Source organism: Motacilla alba, chromosome 3, assembly GCF_015832195.1.
Source record: "Motacilla alba alba isolate MOTALB_02 chromosome 3, Motacilla_alba_V1.0_pri, whole genome shotgun sequence".
In the NCBI taxonomy this organism is placed as follows: Eukaryota; Metazoa; Chordata; class Aves; order Passeriformes; family Motacillidae; genus Motacilla; species Motacilla alba.
In genome coordinates this window covers 2,564,120-2,578,145 of record NC_052018.1, presented here as the reverse complement: position 1 = coordinate 2,578,145, position 14,026 = coordinate 2,564,120, and the positions used below count along the sequence as shown (strand labels likewise).

Here is a 14,026-nt window from a genome sequence, read left to right as displayed (position 1 = left end):
TGAAATCACACAGATGGTTTCTCGTGCACCTCAGGGGGCAAGGAGGCAGCTCAGCACTGAGTCCTCACAACCCAGGGACACTGGGAAGTTCACATGCAGGGGGGAAAGCCAAGAGAAACCTGGGAGCCCTGGCTGCTACATCTGAGCAAGGTTCAGTGACATTCATCAGTGCCACGTGGCCAAATTAACCAGCTCCAAATGTACCTTCCCTCCCTGAAACAGCTCCTTCACCTGTTCCCATGTTATCCCTGCTGCTGTGCCCAGCTCCAGCTCCTCCCTCCTCTCTCAGCTGTTTGGGGTGGGCACCCACCCACAGCCTCAAGCTGAGGGCCTTCTGCATTTTTTGGAGATGCTTCATCACCACCTAAATGGGAGCTGTTCTATTCCAAACAGCCTGATCAATCACACCAAAAAAATTAAATCATTTAATGTGTTGGATCGCCCATATTTCTACAGCAGGTGGGGTTTTATCCCACACACTTTACTGCAAAGCAAGCTGGAAATTCAAATCCCAGAATGGTTTGGGAGGGAAGGAACCTGAAAGATCACCCCATGCCAACCCCTTGCCATGGGCAGGGACATCTTCCACTATCCCAGGTTGCTCCAAGCCCTGTCCAACCTGACCTTGGACACTTCCAGGGATCCAGGGGCAGCCACAGCTTCTCTGGGAAACCTGTGCTAGGGCCTCACCACCCTCATACGGAATAATTCCTCCCCAATATCCCATCTATCTCTGCCCTCTGGCAGTGGGAAGCCATTCCCTGTGTCCTGTCCCTCCATCCCTTGTCCCAAGTCCCTCTCCAGCTCTCCTGCAGCCCCTTTAGACCTTGGAAGGGGCTCTGAGGTCTCCCTGGATCCTTCCCTTCTCCAGGTGAGCACCCCCAGCTCTCCCAGCCTGGCTCCAGAGCAGAGGGGCTCCAGCTCTTGGAGTATCTCTGTATATCTCCATTTCTCCCTCCCGAGCAAAGCTGAACCAGGGCTTGGAGCAACCTGGAACAGTGGAAGGTGCCCCTGTCCATGGCAGGGAGTGGAATGAGATGGGCTTTAAGGTCCTTCCCACCCAAACCATTCTGGGATTCTACACAACCTAACAAAGGTCCCTGCAGGACACTCCACTCCACAGGACTTGCAGATGTGGACGTGGTCAAAAGCTTCAAAACACCCCAAGAAGACAGAACACAGCACATGGGGTTCGTGTGTGTGCCTGACAAAGTCATTAACCAGCAGCAGAGTGGATGATAGGAGATAAGCAGCACCACAATCCATGGTAATTAAATTCCTACAAAGCGCCGCCGCCGCTTGGATTTGGGATGCTGGATCACGGATCATTCGACACGCTGTGCTCTGCCTTGTCACTGGTGCCCAGCGCCTCCCTTCCAAGAGATCAGAAAGAAACACAACAAAAAAAAACCTCTTCTCAAGCTGTCCCTGGTTGGAGAAGACCGACACAGCCAGTGGAAAAGGCAGGAGGGGAGATGGCAAACCCCACTGAGCACGGGCATCCGGCGTGGAGACTGCTCCTACCGAGACAGGAAGGTAGAAAATATCCAGAAGGTGCTGAGGGGCAGAGGTAGCAATAACAGCAGTTAGGAAGGGCAAAGTGACACTGTTCTGTTTATTGGAAGGCTAAGAGAGAGATCAGGCAAGGAGGGATCCAAGGAACCTGAGCAGAGCTGGAGGTGAAGGAAGGAATTAACTTTTCAGCTGCACAGGGTGGATTCAATCACCCAGCGAGATGAGATGGGTTTTGGAAAGCCACGGGTTATAAAAGTTAAGCTGAGGGTTAGATTGAGCCTGCCAAGAAAGAAATTGATCAATTTAAGACCTACTCACCAAATATTCAATAATGCAGCATTGACCAAAAGAGGTCTGTGCTCTGGAGCAGCACCCTCCTGCCCCAGGCCTGTGCTCGTGCTTCACACCTCTGTGATGGCCACTTCTGAGAGATGCTGTAGGATCCTCCCAAGTAGAGGTGATCCTGCCTGCTCCCGGGGCTGGGAACTCAGGGATATTAGTAAGAATACATCAGGACTCTCAGTTTAAGGGCTGCAAACTTAATGAGCAAACACAGCACTTCTTTTGACCTCAAAAATTACTTTTTAGGCTAAAAGAGAGGTCTTAAAAAAAAAAAGCACGATGAAATGCTTCTACCAATGGCGCTACTGCATGGAGCCTCTTCCTTAGCATCCCAGAGCAGATGTGCTGCACTCAAAATGTCTTTGTCTATTAAAACTGTGTCAGCTTCAGAGACTCCAAAACTCCCTGTGGCATAAACAGAATTTCTAATGAACAGCTGCAGGATACAGGAGTGGCCGCACAAAACGCAGCTGCTGAGATCGTTTTCTTTGCCCCCCTCTCTCACCAGCTTTTTCCTGCTGTCCAAATCCCACTTCCACTCATTTGGGTCTCTTCTGTTCTCCTTCTCTACGGCTCTCCTGCCTCACTCTTCCTTCTGCACCCTCCACACATCTCCTGGTCCAAAAGAACCCTCGACCTCTCTCCTGCTGGAGTTTTGCTGCTGCTTTCCCTGCTCACACCAAGGAAGTGCAAAAGGGACAAATTAAGGAGAAAAACGTTATCGTGCCAGACCCTGTAATTCCAGAGAACAAGAGCAATCCTCAGGGAAGGATTTATCCTGAGTAAATTGAAACGCACTAATAGATTTTTTAGCTCCCACGCTGCCTTCCAGGCCAAGGCACCAAAGCACGGCTCCTCGCGTGAGCTAGGGGAGCACTTTTAAAATGCCTTTGAAACCCAAAACTTGTCAAGCTTAAAGCCTGGTCCAAATGCACTTCCCCAGCTGCTCTCCCAAACTTAATGGCGTCCTCTTAGCTGGAGAAAGAGCTGGAATGATTATTTAGTTAAGTGCTTGTAATGGCCCTGCAATGCTCAGCATGGTATTTTGAGAAAAATATCTGTGGTGTCAACGTGCCCCCGTGAGTTCTGGGAACAGCAGCACAAACGAAGCTGAATTCTTACTGTTTGATGCCTTCAGTTTTCCATGGGGTTCTCCAGTACCCCATAAAGAGCCTCAGTTCCCTATTTTCAGAGCTCTTATACAGAGTCACTGCTTTGGTGAGCTCCATCCCTCAAATGTGAGTGCAAACAGCTGATGGATTCAACAGTTATTGGAAGACTAACAGGTAAGAGCAGATGCCAAAGCCCTGTTTTATTAGAACCCTCTGACAACATTAAAAAGCATCTAATGCTAAGCAATGTGTCTTTTTAAGGAAATTTTTATTAGCTGGTATCGAACATGAAAGCAAATTAATACCTCGTGGCTTTGAGACAATCTGTCTGCTGCAATCCCACCAAGTCCAAAAGCTTCAGCCACGAGTGGTGAGACTGCTGCTGTCACCGAGCGCCTCAAAGCAGCCAAGTTTTTGCAGGGTTAGAGCTTTAACAGCTCCCCTGGACCGGCAGCAGGATTTTCAGGACAGAGCTTGTTCGTAGGGCTTTGAATAGTTCACATCACAAAGGTGATTCCATGGCCAGGAGGGGAAATTCCCAGAGGAACCATGGATATTGTGGATAACTCTGCACTGCAGAGAGCACCCAGACAAGCCTCACCATGCAGTGCCTCCTGCCTGCCCACAGCACGGGGTGGAGGGAATCCAAATGTCACCAGAGAGGGAAGGCTGCAGCTCCTTTGGCTCCCAAATCCTCCAGGCAGGAATCTCCGACACACGGCAGCTATTTTTGGAGGGAAGAGGGGCCAAATGTCCTCGGAGCAGCTTGAAAAATGGCCCACAGTGCCAGGACAAGGCTCATGCAGATGAAGGAACTGCTTCCAACACAAGCTGCTGTCTCCCAGCCATCATCGCAAAGATCAGACTGGTTCCAACTCATGGAACTGCTTCCAGCTCATTTCAGGGAGCATTTGGAAAATAGATGGTGAGAGGTGCTAATGGATGAGCAATCCACAAACGCCCCTTCTGGCCATTCCCAGCAGTTCCTTTGGACAGAAGAGCCAGCCCCAGCATCTCAAGCTGCGCCGTCTCACTCTCATCTCGGTGGCTGGAGCCACGAATGGTTCTGATTGCAGAAAATTTCCCTGAGGGATAGCAGAGCTCTCTCCCTTTCTCATCCCAGGCTGGACAGTGTGTGAGTTTTCTATTGCCACCCACTGCACAAAGGCCACTGCTGGTGGCCAGGGTAAACACCTGATGGCCAGCCAGGAAAAGGGGAGCCATTCCCAGAGGTGGGAAAGCTGCTGGCAAACACAGCTCCACTGCGAACGTGCCACAAGGATGGACACAAAGGCATCGGCCTGGAACAAAGTCATTAAGATGGGCACAAAATTCACAACTCAATTTGGCCTCTGTAGAGAATCCAAAAAAAAATATTAAGGAAGCACTAGGATGGTTGTATTAGATCAAGCCAATGATCCGTTCACTTCAGCCCCTCACTCCTCATTTTCAGCCACTTTGGTGTAAAATAACCATAAATCATAGTCATGGAACAGTTTATTCAGGACAATTTCCCCCAAACCATTCACAAATAGGAGTTGGAGGAGCCCTTGAAGAACAACAGCTGTCCACCAAAAATACTCTTTTTTTTTTTTGAAGCAGTCAATCACAGGCATTCTCAATAGTACAGAGTCTGAACTGTTAAAAAAAAAGGAGGGGGAAAGGAAAGGAAAAACACACCAAGCACTCAGTTTCACAGCTTCCTGAAGCAGCAGCTTCCACAGATGAGCTCTGCAAGTTGCCCAGAGAAGCTGTGGCTCCCCATGGATCCCTGCAAGTGTCCCAGGCCAGGGTGGACTGGGCTTGGAGTAACCTGGGATCATGGAAGGTGTCCCTACCTGTGGCAGGGGAGTGGAATGGGATGAGCTTTGAGGTTCCTTCCCATCCAAACCATTCTGTGATTTTAAGGGATTTCCTTTCACCAGCTTCAAACCCAACCCCTCCTAATTCGGTCCCTGCTCCCTTCTCCAGCATTACACACATCCACAGGGATGGGGATGACAGAGCTCACACCCAAATCACAGCACATCCAAAGGAACAACAGTCCCAAAGCCACCACGGGAACAAGAAGTGCCACCTTACCTTCTCCAAGCTGCCTGACATCCCACCACATGCTCCTCTCTGCACCAGGCAGCACAAATCTTTTCAATCCTGGCAGCCAGCAGAGCTGGCAGGGAAGCAGAAATACAAGGATCCTCCTGCCAAGGGATAATTCCAGCACAAATCTGCACTTCTGCTATTGTCTCCCCCTTCCTGATGGACACCCTGGTTCTCCAGAACACTCCTTTTGTGGAGCAGCCCTCCCTCTCTTTTATCCAGCATCCTCTCTAACATCTTTGTTCTGTTCCCATTCCACTCATTTCCCAAATTTGTGCCTAGTTTCCTTTTTTTTTTTTTTAATTGCTCTCAATATGTCACTCTATATTAGTCAACAGCAGATTTATTTAAACGTGTCAATGCTGTTGCTTAGCAGATCTGACTGTGCTTTACCATTTCAGCCTCCTTCAGAGTCACATGTTCCCCTTCCCAGAGCTCCCCAGCATGTTTGGATCACCGGGAAGTTTGAGGAAAACAAAAATAAGTCTGATTCTAAAGGCAGGCCACTAGCCTGCCTGGGAAAGCTTCAGGAAAACAAAAAAAAACAACACCTCAAAAAACAACCAAGAAGAGGAATTCTGCCCCAAAACCCAAATGATTTTATTTCTCCATTAGGAAGCAGCACCAGGTTCTGGTTTTTCTTCCATTTTCTACCTTTTACCCATGAGTTTCAATAGGAGTAATCAAGTAAATGATCATCCAGAACTTTGGAAAGGGTCTGATACACAGCCTGTATCAGCTTTCCCCTGCAGCAGCTAATTTTAGGAAATGGCCTTCAGCCACTCTATAAAAGGCCGGGAACACCCAGGTGAGAGCATGTTCTGACCTTTGAAATTAGATTTGGGTCTTTGCTGAGGCGGTGAGAGAAGATAATGTGCAGCTAAATCCCCCACAGGAGGTTTTCAGCTCGGGCTTTCCGAGCTCTCCACAGCGACGGCGTTGTTTCGGCCATTGCTCCCAGATTCCAACTCGCACGTTCACAGCCCAGTAACTGGAGAGCACAGTGGCTCCAAGCAGCATCAGCTCCACATATAAACTGTGCCACAGCTGCCCCAAAATGCTGATGGAATCATGGAATCACAGAATCACCGAGGTTGGAAAAGCCCTCTGAGATCGCTGAGTCCAACTCACATCCCAGTGCTGCCAAGCCCACCCTAAACCACGTCCTAAACATGATGAAATTCTTAACGAAAAGGACTGAGCAAAACCAAGAAAACATCACCCTTCTGCAATCCACTGAGGCAGAACAACCCCAGACTCCCAAGAGCACCCCAAAACCTGCCACGTGGCCACCAGCAGATGCCAAGTCTGCACATTCATCGAGGGCTTCGACTGTGAGGTCATCTCCATGGCTTGGCTCCACGCCGGGTGCATTTCCCACATTGCCCCTAAGCCAGCCTCATCTTCTGCCCCAAAACCTCCAGCTCAACCACCACCCTGCATCCCTCCCATCCAGGCTGGTTTAGAATCCCAGAATCCCAGAGTGGTTTGGGTTGGAAAAGACCTTAGGGCTCGCCTCCTTCCAGCGGGGATGCCACTCACTAGATCGGGTTGCTCAGGGCCCCATCCAACCTGGCCTAGGGGGAATTAAATCCCAGAAACTAATGCCATCAAGACCATCTCCAGCAGCTGCTAATTCCACATTCAGAATCCATTCCACAGTGCAGATCACATCCAAGAAATCGGGTTCACAACCTTGGGAACTGATACCACAACCTGAGACAGCCCAGCTGAAGACAAATCCCACAACAAGACCTGCCAGAACGGCTGCTGATGGCTTTCCAAAAATAACCCAGGCCCCTTTCCACAGTGCCTGATGTCCATTTACTTACAGCCACCTAAAAATAGCCCTTCCCGTTCGGATCGATGACGGGAGCCGACAGAAGTGAAAGGAGCTCATCACTCCACAAACACAGGACTAAAGGAGATAAAATACTTTGGAAATGCAGCGTAGGGAACAATCCCGCTCTGGCCCCGAGACAGCCAGCTGGATGGGTTTAATGATTCTTCTCCAACACCAGCTGTGATTGAATTTATTTCCATTTGGTGTGATTAAAAAGAAAGAGACAGATAAAAGGGAGAACAAAAAGTCCCAAGATTTCAAAAGACACTAAAAATAAAATAGTTTGTGTGCGCTTGGCACCCCACCTTGACGATTTTTATATGGGTCAGCCAAGCTCAATAACCCAAAAGGAAGGCACAAGTCATTTACAGGTGGGAAACAAAGGCATGGAAATGTTAAAATACCAATTCAATCATCAATAAAATCAACAGCAGGAACAGGTTTAAAGGGCGGGCGTTCCTGAGGCCCCTGCCTATATCCACGCCCTAAGATCCCAGGGTATTTACTCTTTATGGAGCCATTTTAATTGTCTCCATTGCCTGGCAAGTGCAGATCAATGCTGAGGAGTTCAGTGGCTCCTCACCACAAGTTCCAGTCCATTTAGCTGATCAAAGGCTTTGCCAAGCCCGTCCACACCTCGCGGGGAAAAGGCACTTCCTCAAAATTCCGATGTACAAGTTTAGCAGCAGGAGGCATGAAATGAATCCCTTTATTTAAACTTTAACAACTTTTAAGTGTCTCTAAGCAATTGTGAAGGTTTTATTAGAGAAGGCAATGAAAGCTCATGAGCAGTCAAGTCAAGAGGAAGCCAAGGTTACCTGCACTCACTTTCTGAGTATTAACTTTGACAGCACAAACTCACCCTGCAGAGGGTTTGAACCCGGAATAAAGAGGACAGCAACACCTTGCTGCCAGCTGAACTCTGTGGGCAGGGATGGATGGAGCAAATCCTCCTGGAATCCATTCCCATGGCCATGAAGGGCAAGAAGATGTGCTGTGGGTAAACTGAACCTCAATGATTTGTCTTCTGAAACCATCCTTGGCAGATGTTGATTACCTTGACAGCAGCTGGGTTTCTGGTGTAGCCTCCTGTGTGGATATTCAGGAGCAAAACCAATGACTGGAAGAGGAGCCTGGAGAGCTGGGGGACCCTCCAGCCCAGCACAGTCAAACCTCCACTGGACAATGCCTCGAGCAATCTCATCTACCTTTGCCACAAGCAGGACATTGAATTAGAGACTTCCAAAGATCCCTTCCAAACTTGTTTGTTCTACGATTCACAGAAATGCCAGAGAAGGTGGAAGCCTTTATTGGAGATACCTGAACTAGATAAAGCTGTAATGGGTAATAAAAATAACTCTTGGTGAGCTTTTCATTGGATGTATGAGCTGGTGGCAGCGAGGAGCCTCCCTGCACACTGTGCTTCCCTCTCTCCAACGTTTTTACCTCTGGACACAGGAATACATCTCTTCAGTAAAGACACTTTCACCGCTTTCACACTAAAATTCAACGTGTTTTAGTGGCATTGTAGGACTTAATACTTGTAGGAGGTGATTAAACATTCATGAGAGCAACGCTGTGAGATTAAATGGGTTGGGCTGGCATTAAAAGACATTTAAGGCACAGCCTTTTAAGGACCAGCTCTCTGCTCAACCACTACACAAGTCATTTCCCCAAATCCTTCCCTGGATCCAGCATGCAGAGAGATCCACAAGGTGTGCATATCCCACCCTGGATGCTGTCTGGTTGCTGTAGTGGGAGAAAAAAGGCATGGATTAGATGCTGTCTGAATTGCAGATGTCACCAGGTTTGCCCTTTTTTTTAATGCCTCCCAATTACTGGAAAGTAACTATTGAGTTTCACCAAAGTCAAAAGCTCCTCTCAGGTTCATTTCCCTTTCAGCTGCTCCAACAACTGTCTTGCCAAAATCCATAGAAGACAAAATCTATAGTTCCTAGGATTCACATTTTGAAATGGCTCCAAATGCAGAGCAAAGGTTTCACCCTTAAGACACTCTTGCAAGGCACACAGCTATCTCCCTGACTTTGCTGGTCCTGATCCAGATGGAGAAAAAAAATCCCAAAGCACAAGTCAAGTTTTTTTGCTGACCAGGATTACCTGGCTTAGTATCAGCAGCCTTCAAGGACATGGTCTAACACACCCGAGTGGAAATCACCAGCGCTGGATGCAGCTCCCTTAAATCCTCTAAGCCTCTGCTTCTCTGCTGGAACAGCTAACTGCTGATAAACTCACTTTCAGACTATTTTCATAAAACTGAAGGTCAGCAAATGATTTGCTAATTAAATCTGTCACATAATTCTCAGCCTGACGCATAACTCAAGCCAGCTCCACCGGGCAGAGCGGCAGGCAGGGGTCAGCTGCCTGCTCTGAGGTGTGACAGGGCTGTGGGGTCACCAGGCCTTGGTGACAGATTCCTCAGAGCCACATCTTGCAGCAAGCTGCGTCCTGCAGCCTCTCCAAGCCCTGCACCCACCTCTGCAGAGTTTGTCCATGTTTAGTGACACGTTCTTGCTTTGGTGCATCCCTTGGCTCTGCACAATTTGCCCCCCACCCAGCAGCTCAGAAGTTTCCCCCTGCCCATGGTGGCTTTGCAGATGAAGGGTGAGACCTTGCACTGATCAATCCCCAGCATCTAAAATGATCCTGACTCTTTTTAAAGTCACTCTGAAGAAACACAACAGTTCTGCCCCCTAAAAAGTCTCCAGTCTTGGGAGGTTGTTCTGTTTTCAACCAGAGGAGGGCAACCACACACGTTGACAACAGGCAGCATCCTTCTGCCTGATACAGAAAAATGCACTTTATTCCCATTCCCAACCACCAGAAGAGTTGTTTCATCTTTCCCATTGTGCTTTAATTATGTCTATTCCCTTCCTTGTGATATTTAAAGAGCATTCCCCATAAAGAATCACAGAATTACAGAAAGGTTTGGGTTGGAAGGGACCTTAAAAATCATCCAGTCCCACCCCCCACCATGGGCAGGGACACCTTCCACTATCCCAGGTTCCTCCAAGCCTCATCCAACCCAGGCTTGGACACTTCCAGGGGATCCAGGAGCAGCCACAGCTTCTCTGAGCACCCTGTGCCAGGGCCTCACCACCTTCTGAGCAAGGAATTTCTTCCTAAAATCCAGCCTAACTCTGCCCTGTCAGTTTAAAGCAGCAGAGAGAATTCCCATGTTAAAGAGAACCTGAATTCCTCACTCGTCCTGTTGAGCAGCTGTTCTGCTGGCTGGACCCAGAAGCCATTGAGCTTGTCCAAAGTGTGTGTGCCACTGACCTAAGGAGAATTCATCGATCCCAGTTGGGAACTTGGGCACTGGGAGCAAGGAAACTGCTTGTGACACGGCTATAAATAGCAAAGGGACTGGGGATATTTTCTCCCTCTCGTGTTCTCCTGCCTGCCCTGCCCACATGAACCTTCAGAGCCTGGATCAGGCTGCTCTGATGCTCTCCTGCCAATTCTGAATCACGAGATGGAGGTAAAAGGGTTTGTTCAGGAGAGCAAAACAACCTTAACTTTTATATCTTGAGGGGGAATATCCTGCAAGTAACGCCATTCCTCAGCACTTAGCTGGAAAACCCAGGGAGAGGCAGAAGTTGGGGGAGAGGCCCCAGGTGACTCAGCTCTTCACCCGTTCCCCCTGTGGACATTTCAACAGCACAAGGCACTGGAGGTACAGGGTGAGACGCAGGGATTCACTCGGTACACAAAATGGAACTCCAGCAGCCCCATCAACTCTGATTTTTAAGGATACTCACTTCTCCACCATCATTATGCTCTGTGCTAAAAGCCACTTTTCAAGCTCAGTTAATCTGGGATGCTGTTACATCATCACCTGATGTTGATTAACAATTATTAAAGAGAGAAAAACAAAAAGAGGCAAACAAATCCATGCTTCTCCTCTGGCCTGGGGTGGTTTTATGTAACATTATCAGGCACTGATAAAAAGGGGAAGAAGGAGCTCTGTGTTTTTGGTACGGGCTGCTGTGGTCCTGTTTTGGGTCTGTTCTCTGGCCCAAATCCAGGGATGTAAGCCAGCCATTTTCATGCTTTTGAGCTTTCTCACCTGCCCAAACACCCAGGCCACATCTGACTTGCCTTGGAGGTTTGATTCCTGGTTGTGCCAGCTTCTGGATCAATGGCAGCTGGCTGAGGCCACCATTGGGTGGCTCCAGCCTGGACGAGCGAGTGAACAGAGCAGCCCCTCATGTCCCAAACCTGAGCTGTGCTCCCATCTGGGAGAAAAACCTGGATTTAAAAAATCCCAGTTTTACACTACTCCATGGCATTCAGTAACAAATAAATCCCACAACCTGGAGAGGGTTTTTACTCCAGCACGTACAAAGGAGATTGTTGAAGTGACAGGGAACTTCCCTGCCTGCCTTTTGTGGGGACAATACGAACCAGCAGAGCAGAAAGACATCCAAAATATCACTTTTCAAAGCAGCAACAGACTTTTCTGTCAAAGGAGAGATTTCACAAGGATGGGCATGGGTGGATTCATGGCAAAACAATCAAGCAAAGCAAGAGACACACGACCATTTCTCTTTTCTGAGTGTGGAAAAGCTTTCAGGAGATTTATAAAATTAGAGCTGCTGCTGTCGAACATCTCAAAGGGAAAAGGAGGGAGAGGAAGTGTTTCCCCCATGCAGCTCCCCAGCAGCAGCTCCTGATTGTACTCAGTGGGAAACAAGGAGCACTCTCAGCACCTTCCCTCCCACGGAGCTCCAGGCAGAGGGAAAGCTCAGCAATTCGCAGGATTTGGGTCCTTGCTTTTGTTCCCCTTCCCTCTCTCCCTCCCCATCCTCCCTTTGGATGGAAAGACTGAGGAGAAGAGAGCAATTAAGGAATTTGAAGCCTCACTAGCAGCTACTCTGAATGCAGGCACATGAAGCAGCAGGATTCTGCTGGTGACATTTGGACCACAAATGAAGTCCCCAAGAGTAATAAACAATCAGGTAAAGAAATCTGGAAAGAAATTACCCAGCACACCTCGTCTTCCTGGCCCCCATGAGATCCATATAAAATGTGTTAATGCATCTGATTATGATCTAAATTATGTACAGAGGCTCCTGCCAAGCACTCTGTGAAGTTTCTTTATTGCTAAGTTGGAAGCTGTTTAAGAACGGTCCAGTCATCACGTTTCAAATTAGATTTGGGGGGAAAAAAAAACATATTCCTATTTTATTGCTGGCTCAGAACACGGGAGAAGGTCAGAATGGGGGTTTTCTCTGCTGAAGAAAGAGCAGGAAGAGTGGGGACAGAACAGCAGAAGAGCCAGTCTGTTCCCTGTCCTTTACTGTCACCTGAGCTGCGTGGCTTTACTGTACCCACACATGCCAGAGAATCACTGCAGTTTCAGCTTGCTACACATTTTTTCCTGGAAGAGGGGTAAAACACCAAGGTGTTCCCATGCTCCACAGACCCAAAAATCTTGAAAGAAAGGATTTCTGGAAGAGTTCTGCTGAGAAGGGCTGGCAAAACACCATGTGAGATTTCCCTCACACCTGTGAGGGCTACCTGGGCTGTCACTTATGCTGCCAGTCCTTTGTGCTGCTTGGAGGCAGGTAAAAACACTGGTTCTCTCCCCAGCCGGACTGGAGCTTTTTAAAAAACAGAGATACACCACTCCCAGGTGTAAATTAAAATTTGGGAGAGCACCCATAGTTTTAACTGCAAGCCTGACAATCTCACGGGTGCTGAAAAGTCCAGCAGCCCAACCCGCGCTTTCTCTTCCGCTGCTGTCTGGCCAAGATTTTGCTCTGTGGATCAGCATCTCCATCCCCTGCAGGGCTGGATTCCCGAGTCAGAGCCAAGGTCACCTTGCTCAGAGGAGCTGGATTTCAAAAGGAGGGTCCCTACAGTTCTTAAAAGGATCTTCCATCCATTACCTCTGCCCTTCCAAGCTCACAGCTGCAGCCACAACTGCATAAATCTGGACTAAGCAGGGCCCTGTGGAAGTGAAATGGGATGTAAATAGTTCTTACAGGTTTGTTTTGCTCTATATATGTATATAAATCATACACACACACACATATATATATGCCAGATATGTCTGCACCTCATTGAATCATGGAATGATTTGGGCTGGAAAGGACTTTAAAGCTCATCCCATTCCACCCCTGCTGTGAGCAGGGACACCTTCCACTATCCCAAGCTGCTCCAAACTCCCCAACCTGGCCTTGGACACTTCCAGGGATCCAGAGGCAGCCACAGCTTCTCTGGGAATTCTATTCCAGGGCCTCACCACCACTCTTGCAGTAAAGAATTTCTTCCTAGAATGTCATCTAACCCTGCAGATCTGCAGGAAGTCAGGGATAAGAACTACCATTTCTAACCACCGTGGTAATGTAGTGGTTTAAACACCCAAAAAATGCTTTAATGTAGGATCACAGGCTGGATCCCAGCCAGGCAACAGCACTGCTTTTAAAGTAGTATTTATCTCCATAAAACACTTCCTAAACAATGTGCTCAGTGCTTGAAAATAAAGCCTTGCTAAACAACCAGATTTTAACCTGGAATTCTGCATGCTGGCATTCTCCGCTGCTCCAGGTAAGTCTGATTCCCTTACACAGCATGGTGATTTTCTTTTTAAGAAGAAAAAGAATTTTCTCTTTCAGTTTAACTTTGAGGCAAGACAGAAGACCACAGCCTGGCCTCAAAGACCAGAGAGATCTTTTGAACTCCAAGTCAGCAGGCTCTCACAGGAGCTGAGCTCGAGGGCTGCTCTGGAATAAATCAAAAGGGATTTACTCTTTCACTTGAACAAGGCAGGGAAAAAAAACCTCCATAGATGCACAGATATGGGGTTGGGGGTGGGGAGACAGCTAACAGGTTGTAAAAAATTAATAAAAAAAGGCAACTTAAGAACGCCATGATGGTTTGATAGTCACAGTCCCATAAGCTAAACACCACCCTGCATGGTTGGATTTCCTGCAGGAAATCACAGGCACAGTTGCTAAACTTGCTGGAAGCAGTTCAGCCCAAGAATATACAGAGCAGATGCTGCAAGGACACGGCGCTCCTGGAGAAATCCTCTGACAGGGAGTCAAAACAGGGGCTTGAACTGGCCATGTGTCATTGGAGCTGCAGCTGT

At 48.2% G+C, this 14,026-nt stretch overlaps 1 protein-coding gene across 9 annotated transcripts in view; it reads right to left on the bottom strand.

Moving 5' to 3' along the window:
- EXTL3 (exostosin like glycosyltransferase 3) overlaps nucleotides 1-14,026 on the bottom strand; it is a 133,177-nt gene that overhangs the window by 32,143 nt on the left and 87,008 nt on the right. Inside the window, exon 1 of one of the 9 annotated variants that reach the window (XM_038131658.1) lies at nucleotides 5,052-5,787. The exons of the other annotated variants lie outside the window; for them this stretch is intronic. The gene's annotated coding sequence lies outside the window, so the exon portion shown is untranslated. Of the gene's footprint in view, nucleotides 1-5,051; nucleotides 5,788-14,026 lie in introns of those variants that run through there. 9 annotated transcript variants of the gene reach the window in all.